The following is a 12504-nucleotide window of genomic DNA, read 5'->3' on the forward strand; positions in this document are numbered from 1 at the left end:
GAGTAACGTTAACATTTTTTAACTTTTGCGCTAAGACTATCTTTCTTGTTTATAGTATATGTATTGTAAACCAAATTTTCAAGTGCGTTGATATTATAGAACACAAATAAACCTCCCACTGTTAAAAGTTGTAAAAACTATCATGCATTTACGAAGGGTACTTTTTAAATGATCTGCTAAATTTTGTCTCTGTACAACTCACGGAGGATTATGTGAGTTATTATAACGACAAAATACATACGACGAATGTTAAGTGTAACTTTATTATCGGATAAAGATACGTCAACTACCTCTTTGTGCTGTAATAATGTCAAAACGAACCATAGGGTAATATTATAAGACAGAATTGAGGGATCATGTTCATTTGGGTTTGTCGTGCATACCGAATTTTAGATTTAAAATATCCATGAAATCACAAAAATCCATACACCGGTAGGGAATTTTGAAAAAGTGCCTTCTACAAGATCCTTTTCGCGATCATTGGGTGTACATAAAATAAAACGTTTTTAAATATTAAAATAACTACAATACATTGAATAATAATTAATCATACAATAATTTGTAAACAATATTATAAATAGGTACAAATGAAATATAATGGACATTTTTTTCTTTAACATTTTAATACTCGATTGTTGATAATATTATACATAGATCATTTTTTTTTAATTAACATTTTAAAACAACTTTTTATCACTTTCGGCACAAACATTTTTGTCTGTTAAATGTGACTTTTTTTTTATATAGTTTTATTATACTTGTAAACAAATTTTCAACGGATATTTCACGCACCTTTTTATTGTACGAATAAATGCACTTTTATTTATGTTGATACGATATTAAGAGTTGTACACAGTTGTTTTCGTTTTTTATATACTTTTAACAACTTTTTGTTATTGTTGACATTGTTTTTTTTAAATATATTATATATATATATATAAGTATATTATTTTTTCTTATTTTCGATTGTAATTATGTTTTTTATGCGTTAAGTTCATTTTAGAGCCCTTTAATTGTGTATGTTACCATCTGTCTTTCACAATCATACAAATATTGTTGTTCAGCTGATGAATTTGCCGTTTTAATGTAATAATATCTGTAACTATAGTGTTTTACGTTTCCGAAAAATAGTCTCCTACAAATTATTAATAAAATAGCTCAACCCATTATTGGCGTTCAACTTATAATAATCATGTTGATGGTTTTGTTTTTTGTTTACATTCCTGCACGAATTCGTGCCCAAGTTTTGATTTAGTAGTCGATTTCCATTTGCAAATGGAATTTCGCTGCCTCTATAATTAAATTCTATTAATGTGATATTAATTTCGATAAATAATAACATTGTAGACTGTATGTATTTTCACTGTTAGATTGTTATATGTATCATTGACATTACCAGTACTTCCAAATTATATGTTAGTCGGTTTATTAGTAAATAAGTTATTGGTATTACTATTTTTTTTTTTTTTAACTCGTGTAAACTAGCGTTTGATTTATTCTATTTTATTAAATGTATTTTCTATACGACTTTATTTCACATTGTAAATAATATAGGCACAGATTAGCAAAAAAACATTGTATTCTTAGCGCTGGTGTACAAAATGTGATTTACAATTTTCTGCTGTGCAAATCAAATTGATTAACTTTGTTTCAAAAAAAAAAAAAAAACTTGAACTGATCCAATGTGTGTATTCTTTATTCTGATTATATTTCTTATATAAATGTTTTAGTACATTATTAAGGATTTAAATTTAAAAGAAAAATAATACAATCTAGAGTTTTTTGATGATTTTTACCTAAGCTGCTTTAATATTTTGGTGGTTATAATTGGTTTAGGCCAAGAAGTACAAAGAAAAACTTTCAAGAATCGAACAGCAGAGTATGTTCTCCACCTCAGTTATTATTTTAATTAATTAAATTTGTTGTTTCTTAAAGCCACATCATTCGAAATGACAATTGAAATATTTTCTTTGCGTTTCGGTTAGTGGCATTTATTTTAAAATTTTATTTTTCTCCCAATATCAGCTATTTGAACTACATTGTCTAATAACGTTCAAATAACGTTGACGACTATTCTTACTGACATTATTGAGCATATCAATAAATGAGTTGATAAATTGAAATATATACATTTGTCATGAGCGAAATTTCTTTTACTAACATGTAACGCGCAGTGCCATCTGTTGGTTATAAAAAGTGTACTCAACAACTCTTAATTTGGATACGATAAGTACGCTAAATATTTTTTTAGTTTTATTAGCTAGATAGCAGTATTGTTACAATTTCAAGTTATTTACTCTTCCCGAAGTAAAGTCAAAAATCTTTTTTTATTTTTAGTCCAAATAAAATTACTGCATTATAATAATTTATTGAAGATCGCGCCATTGGACCAAACTAATCCGTTGAGTGGTCGGGAAAAAAAATTCTCAGTCAAAAATGTCCACACATGTTTAATTGTTTCACTGTTAGGTTACACTTTACAATGTTTGTTGTTTGTTTTCGGGGATGTCTAAAACATATCTACCTAGTAGAGTTTTTTTTATCCTACAAATTATATTTTTACTCACTCATGTTAAACTGATTGATAATACTATTTGCTTTGATTTTTGTTGTAGGCATTTTCGCTGTAAATCTAACAATTTAATTTTAATATTATCATATTTTGATTCCACGTCCACTGGCTTGTTTGATTGAGACTACACATCACTATAGGCAACCCATAGATTTGTCTAAAATCATAACAACACGTACAATATTGTAATAGATATTTCTTAAAAATGCCTGAAGTATTAGCAATACATTAGCTTTAATTGCAACTATTCATTTTTAATTTTTCCACGTGTTTTAATAAAGTACCTCAGTTGTAATTGTTTTTCATTCATGATGGTAAAAAAAAATATGCCAGTCTCTCGAAATTGGACTATACAGCCTAAAAGAAAATCTCGACCACTGGTATTAGCCGCGGCACAAGCACGGTAAACTGTCATCGGTCATATTTAAATAATTATACATTAAAAACCAACACATAACAATGCGTTAATGGTTTCCAGTCGCCTAAACTATCAGCCTCCTCTGAGAGCCGATGAAAGATTGATGAGTGAACCATCGTATTGTATTATCTGCCGACATCGCACCGAACACGCTAATCCGTCCAATTTGATTTTGCTCAGCAACGGACGTCCAGCAATAATATCGCATTGTTTCTATTGTCACAAGAAAAGAATCCGACTAGTATCGTTCAACTGGTATTTTGCTATTACAGGCAACCGGTAATTTCTAATGTAGTACCTAAATAATTGACATTTTACATACCTAGGTATTGTGTTGTACATTAAAATGTAATGTTTTTAGGATTCAAGTCGTGAACAATCCCAGAAGGCGAAACCAACGTCAGTAGCTCTAACGGGACAGTCAAACATCTTGGGAATAATGTTACATGATAGCTTCGATGTTAAATTCATAGTGTTAAAATTGAGTTTGAAAAAAAAGCGTTTAGCAAAATATAATAGTATAATTAAATTTTGCTGTGTGGGCTGTAAGCATTTGTCTGCGACTGTATTTACTCAGTATCGTATTATACGTGATATGGCTACCAATTAACAAGTTATATAAACACAAGTTTAACAAGTTTAAACTTAAGATAGCAATGATAGCAAGCACACCCGCGTTTAACGTATGAAACTGTGACGTTAACGTTAAAAAAATGAATATCGGGTACGCATGATTTGACGGATTGTTTAGTTGTGTGAATTTTCCTTGGCAAGGAAATATAAAAAGTACTTGAAGATTTAATCACATGGCCGGGGACACGAAGAGAAAGTTTTTGGAGAAAGTTAAAGCACTCGAATATAAGTTTGTACAGAATATAGAAATCAAAACGAAGTCGTCTTGTTAATGTTTTAAAACCCTAAGGATACAGCACAGCATAGTTGCATACTTCCATGGTTTACTTAGAATAATGCAATCTTCAGCTAACATAATGTTTTACATATGTGGTAATGTTTTCAAAATATTACAGTTCAAATGTCTTTGAGCAATCTACTAATATCCACAGTATAAGACGTACGCTTACAGATGTTTTTGTACTTTTAGTTCTTCGGTATATCTTCGGTTGTCATATTTGTATTGTTCATTATTGCTGGTAAATGTAGCAACTTAAGTTTGTGTATATATTCATACATATACCATACTTTATTTTAACTACCTAGTTTAATGAAACGAATATTATTAATGGGAAAATAAGATTTCAATAAATAAAATAAACGTACTCACAAAACAATTTTTATAAAGTGAATATTTTTATTTTACAAATTGTAATCTGGACGTACTTACTATATTTTTACTTGGCTATATTTACCAGCACAACATATTTAAAACAAAATTGCGGAAAACCAGAACTTAAAAAAAAAACAAGTTTGTAACTAATATCTACAAAAGTATACATTATACACCTACATTTTTTGTTCCGTGTTTTTGATTTATCATAGAAACTCACTTTATACTCAATTTGTATTATAATATGTACGGGCCCAGCTCAAGGGTTTGTGCATGTCAGTAAATAATAGATTTTCTTTTCAACGCACCTCCACCTAATTAGGCATCAGAATAATTGGTCTTATATGAGTGCGACCAACTTTTACAACGCAATGTGTACGCAAACATATAATTTACGTTATCAGTGTATTAATAATTATAAGATTGATGAGAAAATAATAAATATATTTCAAATTATTTTTAACCTAATTGTTCATATAACCAATATTAATACAGCTGTACTGTACAGTGTACACTATAAGTACTTAATGAATGTTTTGAGAGATGGCCTATTCCTGGAATATCGGATAAGTCTTACTGTTTATTTTATATGTTAGGTGTATTATAAAATCAATAGTTTTATATACCACGAGATGAAATGAACAAGCTAAAACGATAAACCTGTGTTGTACATTTTATTGTTTAAACACAATTGTGTCTACCAATATTATACTAATTTTGCTGTTTTCAAATAACAACGCACCGTATTGAAGGATTATTTATAGCAAAGATGATATTCGCCTTTTGTCCTAAACAGATTATGACATCAGAAATAAGCAGATTGCAGTTAACAATAGTTATTATCTTCTTTGTAAAATATGGTCTTACAAAATTACTCAAGAAGTGATTTTTAACTTATAAGTGCGCGCCTTCAAGTAATATTTAAATTGAAAATATAAATAATAATAATTATACATTTTTGGTGGTATCTTTGTATTTTGGCCGAGATAAAATGTTTCGACTGCACGAATAGTAGAAACGATATAATTGGCTTGTATAAGCGGCTTGACGTTGAGAAATAAAGATAAGAAAGCCGTTGCAAACGTAGTTACACATCTATTATAAAGCAGACTATTATTTTGGTAAATTAGTAAATATGCATTCGCCAAAGTGATACGGCGTAGGATTTCGAACAGCGTCTTTAACACAGGTGTCGGCGACATTTAGCGTTTATACGGTAGGTATATTACAAACGGCCTAATGAATGATAAGCTTAAGCGAGTAAAATGGCTATTAAAAAACCGCTAACGTCAAGCACTCAGATAGAAAAACGCATATTTTAGTAACCAGATAAAGCGCAATCATTTTTGATGATTAATTAATTTGTGCGGTGTGCATTATTAGGACGCATTACGTTCGTCCTATAAGAAGTATACTTTTATGTATTATTAATGGATCGAAACAAATTATCTTCAAACCATTCTATGTTATCATGCATGGTGTTTTATGGTATTTAAAAAAAATGTGTGAAGTTAAAGAATACATTTTATCTTAGTGTATAAAGTGTATATTTATAATATATATATATATATATATATATATATCTGTTTAGATAGTATTTTTAACCGTAGTAGGTATTCAATAACTGATTATTATTCTAAACACTCGAATGGTGATATCATAAGATTACTGTTTTTTTAGTATAAACCAAATCACCCGTTTAAGTAAAAACAAATAAAATTCTATCGTAAATTTTTGATAAATTCTCATGACTTCTGGTTACAAATTGCATTTTTTCATCTTTCTAAGATCAATTGTACCTCTCTGTTATTTTGTTTTAAACAGAATCTTTTTTATCATTCTAAGTGTTAACAAAAAAATTATCATTTTTTTTTTTAGGAATATAAGCTTTTTTTTTTTCTCGCGAGTATTATAACAAATTTTCGCTGGCACGTCTTCTTGGGAATAAATTGATTTTACTGTGCACAGACGTTATCGGCACGGGACAGAAGAAGACGGAAAACGTCGTGTTTATGTAAAATATTATAGCACGGCGCGTTAAGTAGACAATATAGGTACACACGCGTAATCGGTCGTTTTTATCCGACTCGAGGTAAAAAGTAAACGAAGTAGCGAACAACGCTGGAGGACAAAATAATAATATACATTATCATAGTATTATTATTATTATTATTATTATTATGTAGCCTCTAGATATGGCAAAATAAGATGTCTGGTATTGCCGGAGGAAAATCTGTTATTTTATTTTTCTTGCTAAGCGCATGTTTAACTATGTTCTTAATTACTTGTAAGGAGATCAAACAAAATACTTTACACACTAGTTCAGCTGGTGTAGGTGACAACCATGAGCTGCCTTCGGATCAAAGTTCATGTATAAAAAAAAAATTGGAAATAGCCAACAGATTTTCCAATTCCATTGGAATTATTAAAACAATAATCGTACCTTGCACTACCGCTAGTGAGGCTAGACTTATTCAAAAGCCTCTCAGTCCGAGAGTCTCAGGGATGTTTGAACGTTTTGTTTTAAGGTCAAAAATATACGTTTAAAATTTAAAAAAAAAATTATATAAGTTTTGAAAATAATTTACTTACAAATATGTCTTGGATCATGGTGTTTTTTCAATTAATCTAATAATTAAAATATTATTATACATTTTGCTTTTAATAACAATAATTTGTTTAATAATTTTAATCTTGTTATTATTTTTTTAATATGCATTCTATAAAACCAGACATTTGCAATGTACGTTTTCACTCATTTAATATTCAACTCATCTTACGTCTCTGTGGGTTTTTTAATAAAAAAATGTCTGCGTATTATACAATTCTATAAACACACATTACACTCATATTCGTGGATTCATAAGCGTACATATTTTTTGACTATAATTGTATTTCTAATAAAACCACAATAAACACACACAACTGTTATCACCTAATTTCTGAGCTTAAAAACTCTTTCAACTAATTAACGGTAAAATACACATTAATCGTTTGAACAAGATTGAAAATAAGAAGAAGCAATATTGAAATAAAACTGAATTCATTATTTAATGGAAAACGTATACTAAGTTAAATTTTGTATAATACTTCCAGAAAGCCGATTATAATAAAACATTATTTGAATGTTAAAAATGCTTTAAAAAAAAAATGTTTTTAGCTACAAACAATTTGACTATTAATGAAATAATAATAATGTATTTTTGTATTACGGTTCTTACAAACTGTGTTATTATTAACACAGTTTATTATTATTACATATTACCGCCTTTTCATCGGTTAGGTACAGTGCTGTGTCATCTGACTATCCCAGTTCAAACATCTTATTATATTATTACTTTAATAAATTAGTAGTTCTCTCTTAAAAGTAATATTTTTGTTCGTGTCGTTTCCTAATTTTGAGTCACGGGATATATTATATTCTATACTCAACAAATTTCTTCGAAGATTAATGATAATATTAAGTATTACAATTGGTGCCGAATAAGACAATTTAACAACTTTGAGGTCAAAATTACTATCCTGTCGCTCCGAACGTCGCATCAATGTGGTGAATAAATAAGCTTTACATTTTTTTACATAAATCCTAAGAAAATGTAAAGATAAACGATCCAATAAAAATAGTTCATTCTCTTGTTGTTATCGTAACAATGTAGCCAACTACAGTAGTTTGAACGTAAATTGTTTTCCATTTTCTTTATTCTATATTCGCAGTGAAAATCTCAAATTACTCTTCGGGGTCGAGCCGCGTGTACGATGTTTACGCCCTAACCATACAAAACATAATGTGCCATTTATGATAATATTACATAGCTGATAAGTTTTGAAAAGAAAAAAACCCAAGATATTGAAAATGTATAAGAGTTCAGGATAAAACAATGCTTAAGTGGTATTTTTGAAAGATTTTTAAAATATAACTTCTCTATTTTATATAGGTACGTACATGTAAGATAAATTTAGATAAGGATTTATTATTTTTCTTAGAATTTCACATAAAACTATTAAATATATATCTAATATAATATAATTATAAACGTATAGCTGTTTGTAAAGTAAAAATTATGTTAACAACATTTCTTTATACTAAATAATTATTATCTTACACCGGAGAAATGCTAAAAACGAATTCAATAGAAACCGAGTTTTAAAAAAAGTGTATACCGAATTCTATTCAGTATAAAATCATTTAGTTATAGTCTACTTTAAAATTTTAAATCGGTACATTCGTTGGCTTTATTAGTTGTAAGTTTAACTTGTTTCTTACTTATTATTTTGACGTTGAGAAAATAATGTTTTATTCTTAACACGACGGTATGATTTTTAGAGCTGTAAAATGTCATGTTTTCAAACTTGTTCAAATATTTCACCAACTATTCATAAAAACATAAAACTTTTCAAAAACACATTTACCGTTTTAGTTTATTTGGCGAGACATTTTTGTATACTACTCAAAACTATTTCAAATAAAAACTAACATAAAATTGGTGATGAACAACACGAATAGGTTTCTATTATCAGACTTTTAAAGGATTTAAGTAAAAATTTATATTTGCAAAAATATATTATACATTAGGTGTTTTACCAGGTAATCGTTTAGTTGTTTTACTTTTTCTGATATTAAAAAGTTTCGGTTCGTTGAAATCGTTAACAATTTTATGAAAAGTTTTAATTTGGGAAAGTGTCTGCGTTCTACTCCGAATTCATTATGGATTACATCTACTAAAACCAAACGTGTTCGATGGAGATATGCCGAACGACGCGAGTTATCGATATCGTTAGTACTTATATAAATATGTAAATATTATATGTTACATAAAAAAACGGGCTTGCAAAACTATAAATAGATTTGTGTTTAAAAAAAATAGTTTTTTTGCTTACTTTTCCCCTCTCCCCTATAACCAATAGAAGACTAGTAAAAAAAAATTTCAAATCCTTAGCTTAACTCTTAGTACTTTTGTGCATTTTTTATTTTCATTTGATTATAACATGAGAAATTGAGATTTTGTGTTAAAAAAAAACTAATCAAAATGTCTTACGATTCAGAAAAAAAGATTCCCAAAGAAACACAGCACTTCAAAATAAATCTCTCGATGTTTATCGGTGAAAAGTGTTTTTAACAATTTACAGCCATAGTATATACATATAGCAGGTCCGTATAATCACAGAATAGATGAAAGCAGAAGGGTCAATTTCAACGTAAACAAAAAAAGAGACGGGCATTTTGTAAAGTTTATTCAGTATTTTATGTTATATCTGTACACAGCTAAAAATATCCACGTATAGATACGACATTACAGTGGTGTAGCCTTAAGAAGATGGCCGAAAACCTGAAGCCGGCAGCCATTATACTTTCCGTATCGACATGCTATTATCATAATCATGTAGAATTACCACTATATAAAACTATCGATAGCCCACCATCGTTTTTGTCCTACCGTACACATACTAAGACTTTAGGCTCTGGTAACTTGCTGGAAAAAAACGTTATCACGAAATACGAAGGGTAGGATTTTCCGAAGGCGTAGAATCTTTTAAATTTTGAATGTTTTTTTTTTTTTTCAAATTTCGCACGTTAATCAAACGGCAATAGCAATATCACCGGGAAGTACTCAGAGCTGAGCTGGGGATCTCTGAAATATCCGTGGGGTAGGATATATCGGATGACCAGAGAGAATCAGCTACCACCGCCGCCGTCGTCGCTGCCACGGTCGCCGCACGCACACGCCAAGAGAAAAGTGGCGACACGCGAGACCGCGTGCAAATATCGCCGCCAAGCCCAACGCCGCCGGTACATCAGTTTCGACGGGACCGTCCACGAGGTTGTGCTCTCCGTTTTTTCCCTATTGTTTTTTTTTTTTTGGTACGTTCGACTTTTCCTATGTACCTAAACACACACAGGCATACATAAACACAAAACACACAAACGTCTTTATATACCCACACACTAGTCCACTTTCATACGCGCCAACATCAACAGTATTTTTTTTTATTTTATAAAATAATATTACCATAATTATTGTGCGCCGGCTTGACGTTTTTCTATCGACTATCGCGGTAGGTTTTTTTGCCGGTCTCGATAAAACGATATACTATTGAAATTATTAATCGGCTGGAGAAATATTCAACTCGGTTCTTCGGTTTTACGGATTTATACGGCTGTCGAATCCGGCATGACAGCGCGCCGATGACGATGCATAACGTATACATATCAACAGTAAGCATGATATCATAATATTATATTTTATTGTCGGATGAATACAGTTATTTAGTTATTATTTATTACATAGTAATCGCCGCCGTCCAATGATGGACGACGAAAGGCTTGCTGTAAAAAATGAGATTTTCATAACAAAAAAGCAAATTTTTGTTATTCTAGCAATTTAAAATCGACGAAACGCACAATTTTAATTTCATACGCAGCTAATTTGTTTTAAGATAATATATATTATAGAATATAAATTTATAAAACATAAATGTAAAAGTAGTCAAAATATAATTCTCATGCCATTTACACATATTATATTTGAAATTGAACAGAAGGTAATTTGCCAGTATTGAGACTATAGATATACTTATAATATCATTTAAATTATATAGTTCATTAAACATGATTAATATTCAAACATTTTTACAGTTTAATTTTTTGGTTTGTTAAAAAATAATAATATAATCATAACTTTCTATCTGATTTTGATAACTGGTATACATAAAACTCCATCCTTCTTCAAATCTAAAATACTTGTACGTTGATAAATGAGTTGGATGTGAATAATAGGATATTGTTCATTATTATAAAAATCATCTCGCCTAATTAATATAATTATTTATACTTTAACTGAAAATAACATTTGACCGTTAATACCATTTCCTAAACTTTCCTATGAACCAAAATATATTTGAATCCATATAACATAGTATAATCCATAACAGACATCAAAAAACAATGTACATATTTATTTAGTAAGCTAACCAAAGTTTGATAACTGGAACTTGTGTTTTATAAGCCGCTTAGTATTTAAAATACGAGTACTTTACTTCCTCACTATCCACGCAGGAAATAGTATAGTCTATGCCAATTAGGATTTACTGGTTATTGAACAAAGTTTGCTTGTCTCTTTACTGTGTATATGAGATTTATGATTTAAAATTATTCTATACAAAATGAGTAGCATGGCTTAGAGACGATAACAAGAATTGGTCTTTATGTATAAATTATAATGTTATTCAAAATAGTCTACAAAATAAAAATTAACAACATATTATTTACTGTCTAACTCAATACGATTGTTGTAAATTATATAATTGTTATGACAACAATATGATACTTATTAATTATTATCTACACCATATAGATAACAATGTGTGTTACATATATCCACCAGAATTATACAAAGGTTCAGAAACTTACCTATTTAATATTATAGTATTAGTATATTAATTAGAAATAATTACTACTCTTTGCCGTGTACGTTCAATGCATGGCTGTGCTTCAAACATTTTTCGAATAAAATTTTCATTAATAAAAAAAGGTAAAACAATACTTGTTTAAATTAGCGCAGTGGGTATAAACCTGGCGCAAAATAGGCACAGTTTAACCCCGTTCTGGGTACCTACACGGTAAGAAGTTGGCTAAGTATGGTGAAGACCACTAGGCCATTAATTTTGAAACTGATTAAATCACTGTCAACCACAGATTCGCATTAAAGCTTTTTTTTTTTTGAAAATACCCCTAAATGAGTGATCAACAAACCCAGCTCGGTAAAAACTAGCCTTGGTTATTAACTAGGCGGTCACTAGTTATTTATGTATATAAATCGACAAATATTAAAGACTTGGTCAAACTTCTCGATGTAGTATTTGTTTAAAATACACAAACAAACAATAAAAATAAAAGCTATTTAAAAAAATGCTAAGGTTTAAATTATAATATGAACATTATTATATTATAATATATAATATATGATATAACATTTAATACAATAATTAAATATCTATGACCAATGATTTTTTTCTAGTACCAACAAATTTATAAAAAAACTCTAAGAAATGAAACTTTAAAAGTTTAAAAATACTACCCGTAAGTAAATAAATAAAGAAAAATTTAAATATACAATAAAATAACATAGTCAACTTCCATTTTCCGTTTGCAGAATAGAACCAGAAAATTGTAATAAAATATAGTTTCACGTCATGTGTGGTTGAATTTCATAAAAGTAATTATTACTTAGT

The 12504-nt window shown here is 29.2% G+C and overlaps 1 protein-coding gene across 1 annotated transcript in view; it reads left to right on the forward strand.

The window, feature by feature from the left end:
• Positions 1-10095: 10095 nt before the first annotated feature.
• LOC126846657 (zwei Ig domain protein zig-8-like) overlaps positions 10096-12504 on the forward strand; it is a 157376-nt gene continuing 154967 nt past the window's right edge. The window contains exon 1 of the mRNA XM_050586363.1: positions 10096-10489. The gene's annotated coding sequence lies outside the window, so the exon portion shown is untranslated. The remainder of the gene's footprint in view (positions 10490-12504) is intronic.

Source organism: Adelges cooleyi, unplaced genomic scaffold (genome assembly GCF_023614345.1).
Source record: "Adelges cooleyi isolate 19-005CV unplaced genomic scaffold, UGA_ACOO_1.1 ACOO_flye_CR_arks_rails_tigmint_CR_PRNA_9, whole genome shotgun sequence".
Lineage (NCBI taxonomy): Eukaryota > Metazoa > Arthropoda > Insecta > Hemiptera > Adelgidae > Adelges > Adelges cooleyi.